Raw genomic sequence first — 12,328 nt, 5'->3', positions numbered from 1 at the left:
TTCCCTCCATCTCAGGGAGGGATTGTCATTTTCGCCAATGCTGTCGTCAAATTTAGGCACCTGTATAGTCCTAACCTAACCCCAAGCCTCTAACCTTAACTCCCTAATCTCACCCTAACAACCAAACCCCAACCCTAACCCCTCACCCCCTAATCCTAACCCTAACAGAGAGGACAGCTGTATAGTCCTGATTATTTATCAGATTGCCAATTACTTCAATCTATTGGGCGTTACATTTGCCTTGTATGAGGTAGCCAGTATCTAAGTCAGAGGGTCTACTTGTTCTGTTGCTAATACTCCAAGTGGAATGCGGTGAAGGTCAGATTCCATTAGGGAAGTGTTATACAAGCTGGGCGCTGGGTGGGAGTCTACAGAGGAGGGCTTTCACTCGCTTGCCTCGCCGACTTCAGAGGCAGCTCAAATTCCTCGGGGGCATTTATATGTAGCCAGGTGATTTCCGAGCTCGCCTGTCCTCCCGGAGAAGGCAAAGTGTTTATTTTGCCTGTCCGTCGACGGTTTGAACAGGATAAAGGAGAAGATTTACAGGGGTGCTCTTGCTGGCTTGGATGCAAAGGCACGGAAGATGGAAACATGAGGGGGACAAATCAATATATGACCAATGGGAAGGAAGGAAGGAAGGAAGGAAGGAAGGAAGGAAGGAAGGAAGGAAGGAAGGAAGGAAGGAAGGAAGGAAGGAAGGAAGGAAGGAAGGAAGGAAGGAAGGAAGGAAGGAGCAATTGATAGAAAGGAGGATTTATGAAAGAACCAAAAACAAGAGGGAAAAACAAAGGAAGGCAGGAAGGCAAAAGGATAGAAGGAAAGGAGGAAAGAATGAAGGGGCACTGTAAGGATGGAAGGAAGGACAAAGGATTGAAGGTAGGAAGGGTTGTCAAGGGACGGACAAAAGGTTAAAATGATTGAAGGGAAGGAGAAAGGATGTAATGAAGAATAGGAAGAAGGACCGTAGGATTGTACAAAAAGATGAAGGAGGGAAGGAATTACTAAAAGCAAGATAACAATGCGCTCATTTCAACGAAAGTCAATTATTTCTGTTGTAATACGGTTCGTGTGCTAAGGCGACTATGATTGTACTGCATTTCTGTTCTCGCTGCACAATTGTGATGAAGATGATTGTGTGACACGTCCGCTTTCACTCCTCCAATAAGACAAACGTCTCTGCTCAACATTCCACGCTGTACATGACAAACACAACAAACAACAACAAAGGCACACCTTTGTTTGTGCTTTGCTGACAGGCAACGCGCCACATTAGCATTTAGATAACTCCTGTGGATGTGAGAGAACTGAAAGCAGGGGAAGAAAAAATGACGTTGATAATCCAAAGTTACATTCAAAATCATGACAACTTGTTCAATTCTCTTTGGAAACATTGTGCAAGTGTTTAATTTAATTTCACCCTGTCATGTCTTTCTTCAAATAGCAGCCTTTCCTCCCATAGACTGCATCGTAACCCAATTAGTTGCCAGATGTGCCATTCACCTACAAAAAAAATAAAGGCCTCCCTTAAATAATTGCCTCTTTTCCACATCAGGAAAAAGTCCTAAGTGTAATGATCCCAGTTCAAAGACACTCTGACGTAAAAGAAATAAAAAAAAACTCCTGAACCCTTTTGAACCCGGTTGCTTACTTGTATCAATTAAAGAAAGGCCTCCTCCCCTGATAGATGTCACCTCCTCATCTGCAGATAAGTAATCAAAAGGCTCAAGGTAAGCAGAGCTGCAGATAGCATAGATTAGTGTTAGCTAACAGTTTAAGTAATGAAGTGTAATTCGGTCTATTGGTGATGAAGTGCTGCAGCTACTACCAGTGAAAATACAGTACAACCCTCCAATAACATGGTAAACGGGGCTTGATTTTTCACCATCCTGTTTTAAAAAAAGTAGTCAACGGAGGGGTCAAAAAAGTTGCTAAACTGGCAACACTAAGTAACCCTGGCTTCGTCTCAACGTCCTAGCTCCACCCCCAGTCATCGTGGTATTAAAACGCCATATTCTGCATTTGCGTGACACAGAACTGCCCCCCCCCTTCCAAATTGGTACCAATGACATAGTATTTGATTAAAATGTAAATCAATGAAAGTTGTTTTTGTAATTATTTTTTATCACATTTGTTCTGCGGGTGGGGAAACCCCGAATCCTTCAGTATCCAAGTCACCTACTGCATGACGTGAAGAGCAAAAAACAAGAAAGCCTTGGACAAAGGTGTCACACATACGCACGCACAAGCGCACACACGCGCCATACAAAACAAGGCTCCATTGAAATAAATGTCAGCCTTTGGAAGCAGAAAGACGACGGAAGCCTGCGTAAAGGTTAGTGAGGGAGACAGCGTGCCTGCAAGTCACTCAGCGGTGCGCGACGATAGCGGCATTCCAGCTAATGGAGATGATGGCGAGCAGAGGACAAGATGGAGGATTACGGGGGTGACGTTTGCACTGGGCGATCACCTTTCTGCACACAGAGAATCCAAGCCTGGTGATTACACCTGCTTCAAAGCAGGTTTTACCCTTGAAGTTCCAAAAATGACATGACATAGAACAATGGCAGGTGGTATTTAATGGTGCAAAGCGTCTACTCCATGGACAAAGACTATCAAACACACAAAAATAAATCTTAGAAATGACATCTTCCATCCACCTGACAATACGTTCTCAAGAATCAGAAGTTTGGAGAAAGCAACATCTGCATCTGGAAAAGACATTATAGAAACTATTTAAGCAGATTCCTGCTTCGACATTTACTCCGGTGTCATTTACACTTGGTCATTCCTGATTCTGAAACATCAGACTCCTATTCCACTTTTAGCCAGATGTCATCGGGACTCTGTCCCAGTTTGGTTTTTATATTTGAAACATTCCACGTCCGTCCTACCATTCCTCATTATGTGAATATTCCGTTCACTTTTTTGTCCTCCCTTGACTCCCACATAGCACATCCGATTTACACCGTTCCAATCTCAGCATACTCCACACATTCACGCCACCCCGGGGACTTATTTTTCTCATTCCCCACACTTACAGTTTTCGCTCATTTGAATATTTTACATAAAAGGATTTCCCCATTTATTTTCAACAGTCCATTTCTTCATCCCACGTCCTTCAATAAAATTGTAGAGGTTGGTTCGATTCCTCCCTCAGTCATACTTCAGTCCAACTTCTTTTTCAACCCTAGTCAATCGTACTTTATCCTATAACGAAACCCCACTTTAAAACCCAAACCCTAGTCTGAAACCCTACATTAAAACGCTAACCCTAGTTTGAAAGCTGCCTATCAACATTTCCACAGGTGTCGTTGCATCACCACCTGAATAGCAACACCAAAAACATCCTGCCTTGTGTATGCGATGTAAAGTGGGCTCAATACTATATTTTACCTTGGTTGAACGAGGGCTCTCGGTTATTGTTGTGCAACTAACGCAATACAACGCTACATTTTGATGGACACGTTTGCGTCACACCTCCAATTCACCATCTCCATATTTCAACGATTTCCAACGTGACCAAGGGAACACATTTGATATCTGAGGGCTTTGTAAGCAAGGAACAAAAACAACGAGCTCCTTCTATGTAGCTGCAGCTCAGCTTTGTGTACGTCCTTCTTGAGCCCTCCACCATATTGCCCCCCCCCCCCCCCCCCCCACACACACACACACCTCCCAACTCACTTCCACCCCTTTGTTTGCTTTGCCACCGTTACCATGGAGACTGGGCGCAGGGCCCCCATAACAGAGGCCTACAGCACTGACAAGGGATGGTGGTGGTGTTTGCGGGGGGTGGCTAACGGTGAGAGTAGCTACACACATACACGGGCCATCAATTACCAAAAGGTAATGACTGGGTTCCAATTTATCTGCCATTAAGCACTGGTGTCAAAATGCCCTTGTGATAGCAACATAGAACATTTCCAGAATTATTTTTGGGATGCTGTCGTTGACACAATCGTACACTCTCTGACCAATCAAGTGATGGTTTTTGCCTACCTTTTTTCTATGAATGATGGCTGCTGTTTCCGGTTCATACAAGATATCAGTGTGCAAAAGCAGGGAATACATGTTACAAAGGGGGCTCGGGGGGGCGTTGTAGTCGCGATGCTAACATCAAACGGAGCTCTAAAAAGGTGACGGTACGCTCAATGGCACAAAGCTGCTCATTCATCCTCCAGGAAATCAGGCTAAATGCTAAAGTTGGCTCCTCCTTACGCCTGCCAAAAGAGGCTTCAGAGAAGTTTTGAGACTGAAGAATTTCAAGTGGCCTTTGAGAAGGGCTGCAGAAGTAATAATAATTAAAAAAAAAAAAAAAAAAAGCTAGGATTAGTCGTGTCAAAGAGACACACCTGGATTTTGGACAACATCCGAATCTCCCGAACAAATTAAGATAAGGGTACAACAAACGACGCGCTTTGAAGCACAATTCTATCTATCATTTATTTATTTATTTATTTATTTGCAATGCAATGAGTATATATATATATATATATATATATATGTCCTAAAAGAATGTACAAAAATATTTGCTGCACACAGATGTCAGAACATGTTGATTTGTTTCAAAAGAACTCACACCTATAGGACGTGGTTTTTTTTTGACAATTACGCACCACTAACAGCTTTTTTAAACAATTGACAAGTTTGCAGCACTTAAAACCGATACCTACTGAAATTTTTTTGCTGCTAGCATGACTGAGTATTAACATTACCATCCACTGAGAGCTAATACGTTAACTTCATCTTGATTCATGTACTGACTATCGAGCAGTACTTAGCTAATGGACAAATTCTCATTGTTAGCAATATTTCTAGCATTAGCATCCACAGATGGCTGGAATATGAACTTTATCTTGATTAGTTTTGACAATCGTGTACAACTTCTGAAGCATTTTGGGGCCAAAGATCATAGCCATGTCTTTTTTGTATTTCTTTCGACAATTGGACAAATGTGAAATGTTCGTGTTGTCCAATTTTCAGTTGTCCATTGCTTTTAGCGTTAGCATCCACAGGTAGCTTAAACATCAACTCCGTCTTGATTAATTTTGATTGTATGGACAGTTGTCAAGTAAATGGACCATTAACCAGAAAAAACAACAACAAACGTACAGTATGAGTATTTCAATAGTTTAAAAAAACTAACAAATGGCTATGTAAGAGCCCCTTGTTGCAGCCTTGTTCTCCTCCTCTATTACACTTGTTTTTTTTCCCCACTTGTTTTCTTCTGTCAGCGTGTGATTGATACTTCTGCCGGCGGCCGATATGCTGCGTCTAATTTTAGCATGGCCCGCTCACTCCCTCGCCAGCGGTACGGCAACAGGTAAGGCGCTCGCTGGAGCGTGAGGCCATTTGCACTGTAAATAGGCAGTGATGGATGTCTTTGCTTCGTTGCAGCTCTCTCACTCCATCTAGTTAAGGTCTATTAACCAAGTACTCCAACTTGCCTATAGCCTTAGGTGATTGCAATGTAGGTGTTGGTGCTCATTAAAGGTATGATTACTGGAAACCCATTAATTGAATTAAGACTTTTCCCTCTTGTAGTATTACGTGTGAATTAATCATGCATTTTAACAAAAATAAAAGTGTCTAATATTCTTATTTTCACAAATTCAAATGTATTTTATTCCTCATCTATTAAAAAAATGCACCTGCTTTAGAAACAGAAAAATAATAAGTGACATCTTTTTATGGCAATGCCCTTCGTTTGGCCTTTCCTCATGATCCAACATTATTAATTTTTATGGATTTATGTGTTGGGTTGACGCTCGGAGGAAAGTGGGTCACTTTCATCTTTCAGCAAAGAAGCCAACGGGGTACCTGGCCCATGTGGATCAGAGTTCATCTTCACTCCCGTGTGGTTTTTCTTCTGTGTCCACCGTCACTGGTGATTAATCCGCTAATGTGCACATGCAAATTCTCCAAATGGGCCTCCTCGGATTGTTTAGTAGCCCTCGCCATGCATATGTATGAGTCCCTATATTTAGTTACTTCTCATCAGGGTGCAACGAATGAGTGTGCTGGGCTCAATGCTGGTTCAGGGCTTGGCTTCAGCCTCATTTTCACACTGAACACAAATAACAGATGGACCGACCAACCGGCAACACTTTAACCCAAATGCAAAGTAGTCAAATGTTTCATTATGTGCAGCTTTCCAAGCTAGAGTGCAAAGGTTCTCAAACCTTTTGAGTCAAAGGACCCCTCAGTGGGCAGAAAGCTTTTCCAAGAATCCTCTTATAATCTAATAGCTATTAAACACCATGTGTAACTCTGAATCTGATCTGAGTTATCCCATTTTCAAGAAAAGTTGTAATTTTACTCTAATGTCATTATTTTTTACGTAAAAAAGTTATGGATAAAGTCATATTTTTTTGTGTGGCAAAATAGTTCAATTCTGTATATTCTAGATACTTATGTTCTTGTTTTGTATAAAGTAAAATATTAAAATGTGAGTTTACCTTATTAAAAACATCAAATGTTTTGTTAAAATGTATACATGGCATTTGCATTTATTTTAACGGAGAAAGACAATCTTAAATTTACCTTCTTAAAGTTTTGAATTTCGAAGAACAAATACACTTATATCACGATATTATCATCCTGAGATCAAAGTCATCAAGAGTCTATTTCAACAAAGTAGTGGAGTTTTTTCTTTTTTTTTTATTGTCTGAGGTATCTGTTTTTAAACACAGACAATAAAAAAACAATGAAAGAGATTAACTGGAAGTCCACTGTATGGAGCAATTGTCCCGTAAATGGTCCCGTGTCCATACTGGGACTCATCTGGAGCATGATGTTTAGTGGTTGCTATGAAGCAATCTTTCGATTAGAAGTAGGAAATTGCTTCTGTCAACACCACTCAAGAATGGAAGGAGTGATGCTAGCTCTCTGGCTCCAATTGCATCTTGATTTGAGAAGAGAGGCGTAATCTAATGTGACGTCTTGATCACGTTGATCATTGCTGAAGAAGGGAGATGAAGGGCTTTTTTTTTCTCCAGAGGGGATTCGCAACATTTGTCCCTTGCACACAAGGGAATACTTGTTGGCGTTTTCACTCACCCTGCTAACAAGCTGATTTGGAAAATGCTAACTACGCTAATTCATAAGCAAAAGATTGCCAGTGAAAATTTTGCAGTGGTGCAACTATGTGTCTGGCCTTTTTACAACTTAACAAAGGAGAATTTAAGGATAGTATGTCTTTTTTTTTTTACATGTTAAGCAGTGAAGGAGTTGTACGACAATGTTAGTGTAGCGTCCGAGGTGAAGGGCATCTAAAGTCACTCTCTGCCTTTTATTATTTATATATATATATTTTTACCTAAAACAGTAACTCATGTTCGAAACACTGCACTGACATTTACTGCAACAATGTTAGTTACCAAGCAAGTTGTTTTTGTTTATAACTCGGTTCAATAAAAGGAACATGTCCTGTACGACCTTGTGAAGGGACTCGATAATTTTGCCTCTCACGAATAACGAACAAATACCTCCAAGTGATTCCGCTCTCTATGACACTCAATAAAGAGCTGCCCTATCTATGTGCTTGAACTTGAAAAGCTTGCTCAATCGAAAGGTCTTTAAGGCAACCAGAATGGTCTAGTTACGATCGATTCAATGCTCTGGGATTATTTTGAAGAAATTTAAGAACCGAGGCAAACTGGACAGAGCAAATAATTTAGATTCAAATGTAAGACTTTTTAATGATCTGCTGACACTCTACCTATTCAGTGCCCAGGCAGGGAAATTCCCTGCACAAGCTCCAATTAGTCTCTCTGGAAGTTTAATAAGTAATGTCCAGAAAAAAGGGTTTTGCCGCATGGGGCCGAACTCTCTGTGGGTCACCTTTTACCTTAGGATAGGGAGGAGGGAAAGCCTTTTGTTGAGGACTCAGGCATTCCGTTTGTAACCGTTTTAATGGCCATGGCCTCCTGGTCGAGAGGTGCTCGCTGAAGGCACTAATCTACGGGATTAGTCCGCCGTGTCGGCCAAACAAACCTGACCTGACTGTGAAGAATCTGTGCATGCGTGGGTATATATTGACTCCATAGAAGAGCAAAGGCATGAGGGATGAGGAGAAGGGAGTACTGGGGTATAGTGGTGGTGGTGGTGTGTGTGTGTGTGTGGGGGGGGGGGGCGTTTGTTCATCAAGAGATTAGCGGGGATCAAGCATTCAGGCGTACATTTAGACTTTGAAAGGCTCTTCAAACAAGAGTCAGCCCTCAGAAGGGGCAATTGATAGCAGACAAGGATGAAAAGGTATGGGCAGGAAAGCTTAGAAAAACATAATGTTGACCACAGTGTGATGAAACTGAAATAAAGTAAAATCCCACCTGGAGAGGGAACACGATGAGTGTCATCATTTTGGCACTGGAGCCAAACGAGGTGGCTCAGGGATGATTCCGACGTCTCCTGGAGGACTCCTTGGTGGTGTTCCAGGGACGATCCAGAAACTCAGATCCACCGTAAAAAGTTTGATGAAGTGGCTGGGGAGAGGGAAGCTTGTGTGTGTATAGTGGAGATATTCTGAAGTCTCATGGGACAAATGCCAAGATGTTTGACCTCCGAATGAGAATGTACAGCGTTGGATTACTTGTTTCGTCAGGGAAAGAAAACAAACATTGCTGTATTGAATGTTCATGAACATTCGAAGCCGGCAGTTCCTAGATTAATCAATTATTCGCAAGCAAAGGTGGAAGTGTATGACGAACCATTGTAGACAATGAAACTTTATTGATTAAGCGGCATTGTATTTTCTTTCCAAAGGGTTCACCCCTGCTGCTGCGCATGTGATTTCTCCGACTCCAACACATGAGGGGAATACATACAAACAGACCAATCAACCAATCAATAAACAAAACCAGTCCCCCAGTGGTGTTGCATTTAGAAAACAGCAGTTGATGAAGTATGGAGTCCTCACAATGTAATCACGTTGATTAGCAGCTTAAAAGGACAACAAATTCTTGTTGCAAAACGTTGCCGATTACAAAACAGCGAGCTATGAAATGCATGGACGTGCACAACATTGTGGAGCGGTCACTTCCATGTTGACTTGGACGCTAATTGCCACTATAAACGTCATCGTTACTGTTCAGGGATCTCAATTGAAACATACGGAACGACTGCACGCTATAATACATCTGAAAGACTGCTGATGTCTTGCGTAAGTGTTGCTGTTTTGGTTAGCAACAGAGTTCAACAAGGCTAGACAGTTAAGTATTTAAAGTCCCTGTGTGAATAACACTGTCTTCGAATTGAGATAATTTGTTGGATGCGAGTGCATACAAGTCTCCATACATTTGTATGAGCAACTGCTGACGCACATATTTAGGTGCTGCTGTTTTGGTTAGCGACAGACTTCAAACAACACTTTAATGTCCTTGGGTGAATAATTGCACCTTTGAAATTAGGTTACTTCCTCGCACCATGACATGGTCGAATCACTTTGAAGGGACAAAATCATGACAACATACACAAAATGGGCTGATATCAAACAGCCGTTACCATTTAGGTCCTGAACTGCAGGGGGGTGCTCACATCGCCGGCTTTATGACACAACTCCTAAAGCTCAGAGGCATTCGTCTGGATTAAACTCCTGTCAGTGTCAGCTATTGTGGTCACCATTTAAAAGCATTTATGACTGTAGTGACCAAAATGGGCTCAAGAGATCTGTCATTAACTCCCCGCTTTCATTTGTTTGTTTGGTTTTTATTTAACACATGAACAAGTCTCAGAAGATATTACAAAAGGAAATAGAAGATTTACAAGAAATGAAAATACAAGAGGTTATTGTTCAGAAAGTTTATGTCTTCAAAAGGGAGTAGGAAGAAGTAAAAAGAAAAACCCTACTCATTTCTCTTTGTATATTTGGTTTTATTGCATATGAAGTGAAACTTTCTTGCTAACTGATACCATCTGGCGCTCGGAACTCAAATGTCTGCACGCAACTCTATGTCGATGTACCAATGTATATTATTTTTGTTTATTTTGCTTGGTCGTGTGCTGTGAGATTTTTCTCATGTAAATTACGTTTCGTGGCTCAATAAAGGTCGGGAAACGTTGTTTAGTGCAAACGCAGGAGGATAAACTGGGAACAAAGGAAACACACGTTTTGCACATGAAAGCATGTGAGCCAGTTGACCATCACTCTAAGGCAATAAACATGCCGCAATAACAGCCTCCACTCTCCCGGGAAGAAGGCTTTCCACAAGATTTGGGGTTCTGCCCACAGGGATTTGCTCCCATTCAGCAACGAGAGCTTTAGCTAGCTTGGCCTCTGATGTCGGCTGATAAAGAGCCGCCTGCCAGGCCGCCGGTGTTCCGGCTCATCGCATGTGCGCAAGATGAGATCCGAGCTTGCCGCGGGCAACTTAGCTTCTTCAGAATCAAAGAGCAGGAGAGCAAAACACCTCTAAGACCCTGTTTGTGTTCAATCTGGGGATATGATTGTATGATGGAATAGTTTGATGTATTTTTCTTCTTCTACCAACCCAAACATGAAAGACATGAAGTGCCCTCAGAGCACAAACCTCGGCAATGAACCCAAATAAACATGCAGAACGTATTGAAATAAAATGTCAGCCAGGTGCGGGTAAACAGCTCAGCCGGTTACCGTGGTGATGCTAACTGCCTAGCTGTCATAAAGCGAGAAGCAAGTATTCGTGCGGCTGTAAACAACTGAGGAAAAGATATTTCATGATGTCAAATGGAAAGAATGTGACATGGCTCTGAAGGACAATAAAGTTGATAAACAGTTTCAGTTTGATTAAAAAAAAAAATCTTTCCTACCCATCTTCCATTTAGATGTTGTTGGGGGCTACCATCTTAGCTCAAACCTTCACACATTTAAAAGTTAACATTAAATTAAACAATGACTGAGAGTGTTGTTGGACTATATTGGACCATTGACACTATTAAGTTAAAGATGTCTGATTGAATTTCCGAACAAAACACAAGGCTTCATTGGTTGAAGAAGTTATTAACTCATGACCTAAAGTTATGTATACTCCAAGAATAATCTTGTGAAAGCAATTAAAATAGCGTGTTTTGCTTTGATATGGACGTCTGAAGTTGCACATCGGTAACTACAGTGGACAGCAGCTCAAAAGCTGAGAAAAAGTTACCTTTTAAACAGCAGTAATGTAATAATGGCTGATGAAAAACTTTAACTAAGGGTTGTAAACCTTTTAGAAGGTTTCATGTATTTAAAAAAACGGTATAAACTGCACAGATGTGCTCACTCTGCTGGCTTTGGTACAAAGGACACAGTTTAAATTACAGCAAGGGAGGAATCTGAGAAGATCAATCCATTTTCTATACCGCTTGTCCCCACGGGGGTCGCGGGCGTGCTGGAGCCTATCCCAGCAGTCATTGGGCAGTAGGTACCCTGAACCGGTTGCCAGCCAATCGCAGGGCACACAGAGACGAACAACCATCCGCACTCGCACTCACATCTAGGGGGAATTTGGGGTGCTCAATCGGCCTACCAAGCATGTTTTTGGGATGTGGGAGGAAACCGGAGTGCCTGGAGAAAACCCATGAGGGCAAGGGGAGAACATGCAAACTCCACACAGGGAGGGCCAGAGGTGGAATCGAACCCGCACCCTCCTAAATGTGAGGTGGATGTGCTAACCAGCGCCCAGAATCCGAGAAGATGACAAATGTATTTTGCAGACGAGTCCAGTTTATTTGCATAGCCGCCTTAAATATCATTTACCGTCTCGTAGCTGATTGGAAATCAGGGATCTGGTTTCCTATCTATATCTAAATATTAATAGTCTCCATTACATTGCAATGACTTTCATCTCTGACTGCGCGTAGAGGGGATTAGATTTTAATCAAGGTATTAAATATGACTTTCTATTCCTGCTGCCTGCAGATGGCAGCTAGTCAATTAATATCACGCTCTGTTTGCACTGACTCCAAAGCCCGATAATGTCTTTGTCATTCCATCTATAAACATTTTTTGGGGGGTGGAGTACTTCCATTGCAGTGGTCCCTCGTTTGGAGGAAAATCTGCAAAGTAGCAGAAGTATACATATTTCTTTGAATATTTACGTACTATATAATATACTTCCGCTTAATGCAAGTTACTCATATCCCAAATCTTATTTCTCCATTGAAATGAGTGAAAACGTGACTAATCCATTCAAGCCTCCCCAAACAATAAGTAATAGGGAAAATAACACTCGATAATATGTTGTTAATAAAACTTACAATAATATTATAATTAAGTGGAATGTAAAGAATCACAGTTGACAAAGAATACTTTCACAACTATTGTACATAATAACTAGCAGTAATATATATATATTTTTTTTTTTGCAGAGGA

At 41.5% G+C, this 12,328-nt stretch overlaps 1 long non-coding RNA gene across 4 annotated transcripts in view; it reads right to left on the bottom strand.

The window, feature by feature from the left end:
- Positions 1-12,328, bottom strand: part of LOC148403930 (uncharacterized) — a 35,229-nt gene that overhangs the window by 20,731 nt on the left and 2,170 nt on the right. The window contains exons 2-3 of one of the 4 annotated variants that reach the window (XR_015862197.1): positions 8,331-8,483; positions 210-1,699 (exon numbers count right to left, since the gene is read on the bottom strand). This is a non-coding gene — a long non-coding RNA (uncharacterized LOC148403930). Of the gene's footprint in view, positions 1-209; positions 1,700-2,344; positions 2,709-6,566; positions 6,962-8,330; positions 8,484-12,328 lie in introns of those variants that run through there. The other 3 variants (XR_015862201.1, XR_015862200.1, XR_015862199.1) reach the window with 3 other exon arrangements.

The sequence above is a fragment of the Syngnathus floridae genome, chromosome 1 (assembly GCF_059516105.1).
Source record: "Syngnathus floridae isolate MCC-2025c chromosome 1, RoL_Sflo_1.0, whole genome shotgun sequence".
NCBI classification, from domain to species: domain Eukaryota; kingdom Metazoa; phylum Chordata; class Actinopteri; order Syngnathiformes; family Syngnathidae; genus Syngnathus; species Syngnathus floridae.
Note: the sequence above shows the minus strand (reverse complement) of the source record. Positions and strands in the feature narration are given on the sequence as shown.